The 3,864-nt window shown below is 51.8% G+C and overlaps 1 non-coding gene across 1 annotated transcript; it reads right to left on the bottom strand.

Moving 5' to 3' along the window:
- Positions 1–542: 542 nt before the first annotated feature.
- Positions 543–682, bottom strand: LOC126953948 (U4 spliceosomal RNA). The gene has a single exon (XR_007725419.1). It is a non-coding gene; the product is annotated as a U4 spliceosomal RNA (small nuclear RNA).
- Positions 683–3,864: the final 3,182 nt, after the last annotated feature.

Here is a 3,864-nt window from a genome sequence, read left to right as displayed (position 1 = left end):
GAGATCTTCTGACCACATGATGTGACCCAGAAATGATGTCAAAGAGACTCCCTCACTGGCCTGTGTTCCTGGCCCCAGGCCCTTCTATGAAAGACTCTCCACCTCTGTGATTCTCAGTCTCCAGCATGCGCCTGAGACACCAGGAGGGCTTGTAAAACAAATTGCTGGGCCCCACCCCAGAGCTTCTGGCTTAGCAACTTCTAAGGAGTTCCCAAGGATGCTGATGCTGTTGGCCCAGGGACCACACATTGAGAACCGCAGCTCTAACCTGGCCTGTCTCGGGACAAGCCTGAAAACTGACCAAAGAGAAAACCAACATGTGGCCTGAATCAGAACTCTAATCATTCAACCACTTCCAGGAAATCTCCCACTCCCACTCCTAAGTTTATTAGTTTTTATACCATATTTTTCTCCTCCACTGAATTACATGTGCACTTAAAACCTAGAGCCAAATGCTTCTTCATTTAAAAAACCTGCCCTCATCACTCACAGGAAACCCCAGTCACGGCAGGGTTGTTGGTTTTTTGTTTGTTTGTTTTCAGTCTCCACAGATACCAGCAAAAATTGTCAATGCAACTATATTTCAAGTCTTGATGGTGGGGTATTGGGAAAAATTTTCAATTAGCAATAATTGTACCTCAGATCAACCTCGTTGGCTATGACACTGCCACTGCACAAAGCTGGTCCAATCACCGCACATTAAAGAGGAAAGTTCGGCCAGGCGTGGTGGCTCATGCCTGCAATCCCAGCACTTTGGGAGGCCAAGGCGGGCGGATCACGAGGTCGGGAGATCGAGACTATCCTGGCCAACATGGTGAAACCCTGTCTCTACTAAAATACAAAAAATTAGCTGGGCGTGGTGGCGCCCGCCTGTAGTCCCAGCTACTCGGGAGGCTGAGGCAGGGGAATCGCTTGAAGCTGGGAGGCGGAGGTTGCAGTGAGCCGAGATCACGCCTCTGTGCTCCAGCCTGGCGACAGAGCAAGACTCCATCTCAAAAAAAAGGAGGAAAGTTCACCTCACCCTCTACCCACTCCACGCCCTGGCCCTCTGAGGTGAGGCCTGGCAGATGGACCACAACATGACTCTCCTGCAGGATGGGGGCAGCAGTGGGCCTCCGAAGGGCAAATTCTCACCTCCTGTGCTGCTCAACCCTGGCCCAAGCCACCGTCGTCTCTACCTTTGAGGACATGGGGGGCTAGCCTCTCCTGTCTGCCCTCTCCCCACGCCCATGTCTTGATCCTGTTACCTCGTGAGCTAAACCATATCCCCACTCTGCTCAAAGCCCTTCCATGGCTCCCCTTAGTCCCCAGTGATCCACAAGCCTGACAGGGTTGACCCCACCAGTAACTCTCTGACCCCAACTCCCGCTTCTCTCCCCGTGGCTTGCTCTGCTCCAGCCGATGCTTGCCTCCGCTGTTCCCGAACACCCCAGACACAGAGCCAGCTTTGCACCGGCTGCTCCCGCTAAACCATCTTTCCCGAGATCCTCACAGCTCAGCCCCACTCCTCCAAGTCTTTGTTGCCATCTTACCATCTAAACTGACCACCTCACTGCGCACTCTGCCTGCCCTCACCCCACCTCCCGCACCCCTGACTGCTGTGCCCCACCCGACTTCACTGTCCCATCACACTCATCACCTATGACAGACATGGCCTTACTAGTTTATCACATTTGTTGCTCACTGTCTCCTGCTAGAATGTAAGCTCTGTGAAGACAGGGAGTCTCTGTCTGTTTTGTTATTAGAACAGCGCCTAACATGTAGTTGCCACCCCATAATTGTTGGGGGAATAAAATGAGTGAATGAATGATTGCTTAGGATACCAGTAAAGCAAAAAAACTAAAACTGAAAGGAAAGGGTATTTTCAAAGTTTTGATATTTGGCTTTAAAACATCAAAAAAAGTCGGCCAGGCATGGTGGCTTGGGTATGTAATCTCAGCACTTTGGGAGGCCAAAGCGGGCAGATCACCAGAGGTCAGAAGTTTGGGACCAGCCTGGCCAAATGGCAAAACCTGTCTCTACTAAAAATACAAAAATTAGCCGGGCGTGGTGGCGGGTGCCTATAATCCCAGTTACTCAGGAGGTTGAAGCAGAAGAATCACTTGAACCCAGGAGGTGGAGGTTGCAGTGAGCCAAGATTGCACCACCACACTCCAGCCTGGGTGACAGAGTGAGACTCCGCCTCAAAAAAAAAAAAAAAAAAAAAAATCAAAAAAGTCATCATTGTGGAATTGTCAAGATTCCTTATTTTCCCTCTCTATCTGAGCTTTCAAGAAAAAGAAATTAAAATTTTTTTAAATGTATTTTATGGTTTAGTGATGCTTCTTGAATTTTAAATTACAATTAGTGGTCGGGGGAACCACCAGAATCTTTCTAGAGTTGGGGCCTCCAAAAATCCCCATCCAGTCCAGACAGAGAATGAACAGAGCGCATGGTGAGTCCCGTGCACGCGGTGGGAACACAGGATGGGGAGTGAGGGTGGGACACACTCACCCACAGACACCCAGGTGTGCAGCTGGACAGGGAGAAGCAGGGAGGTGAGACGGCAGAGCCAAGGGTGGTCAAAGCAAGTATCCATTTCTTCAGAGCCGGGGAGACAGACAGGGAGACCTGTCTTTCTCAGGACCAGAGACAGGGAGACCTAGCTATCTCAGGGAGTCAGGGAGACAGACCAACAGAGAGCCCTGCAGCCTCACGGGGGGGAAAGTGGCTCAGAGCTGGTGTCCTGAGAGCAAAGCATCTCCTCTGGTTCATCATACCAAGGGTGTGGTGGGTCCCACACATCTCTGATACCAACAAACAGCTGACCCGGGCTCCTCCCAGCCTTTCTTGGGAGACTCTGAGGTGTCAGGGAACCAGTAGGTCTGCCTAAGAAGAACCACTTCTTCCCTTCCCGCCCCAGCTGCAACCACGGCAAAGCCTGCTCTTAGAAAACCAGGCCCTTCTCTCTCAGCACCTGGGGCTCCATGGTGGAAACCATTCCTTCATCTCTTTATCATTCACACACCCGGTGGTCACTCCCCCACACCCCTCCCAACAGCGCCCAGACTCAGGGCCCCGAGCCATGAAGGACACGCCAGCTCCTGCTTGTGGTTCTGCTGCCCCCTCCTCGTGACCAGGGCATCACCCAAGACAAAGCAGAGATAGGCTCCATCCTCAAGGAGGCCGCAGTGCCCATCCCAGGGGTCCAGCACCCTGTCCTGCTTTTTTGCTTATTTATTTCATCTAAATTTGAATCCTACCCCAGCCGCCTCCTTCTGTGGGCCCAGGACACGGGCTTGCATTCAGCAGGTGCCCAGACAACTCCACACTGACAGTTTAATCTTCGCCTTCTCTATCTTCGAGGAAGATTCTACCCAAGAGGTAAAGGATCAGTGAGAGACAGCAGCAGAGGAGACGAAGTGAGCCCTGGTCAGAGTGAAGATGCCAGAACCACCTCCGTTTGGAGAAGGGGGAGGAGGCAGCCTGTGGTCCTGGAAAGGACAGACCCCCAGGGCTGCCTGCCGGGGTCCCCTCCAGGCGTGGCCACTCTGTGGCCACCATGGGCAAGTTTCTTGACCTTCTCTGCCTCAGTTTCATCACCTACAAAATGGGGATAGGAATGGCATCTCCCTCCCAAGGTTGTAATGAATAGAGTTAGAACAGGACTTAGTCCTAGTAAATCCTACAGAAATATCATTAAAATCAATGAATAAAGGTGTAGCCCTCACTAAGGTTGTCTGAGTCTTCTTAGAACAAGACTGCCATCCAGCTGCTGCCTTCCCCTCACTCCAAACCCCACCTTCTCAGCCTCCTCGTATAGCCAGCTGCTCCCTGGCCTTCTCTTCTTGGCCCACAGGTGTCTTCAAAGGCAACTTACTTGTT

The sequence above is a fragment of the Macaca thibetana genome, chromosome 4 (genome assembly GCF_024542745.1).
Source record: "Macaca thibetana thibetana isolate TM-01 chromosome 4, ASM2454274v1, whole genome shotgun sequence".
Classification (NCBI taxonomy): Eukaryota; Metazoa; Chordata; class Mammalia; order Primates; family Cercopithecidae; genus Macaca; species Macaca thibetana.
This window is presented reverse-complemented; position numbering and strand designations above follow the sequence as displayed.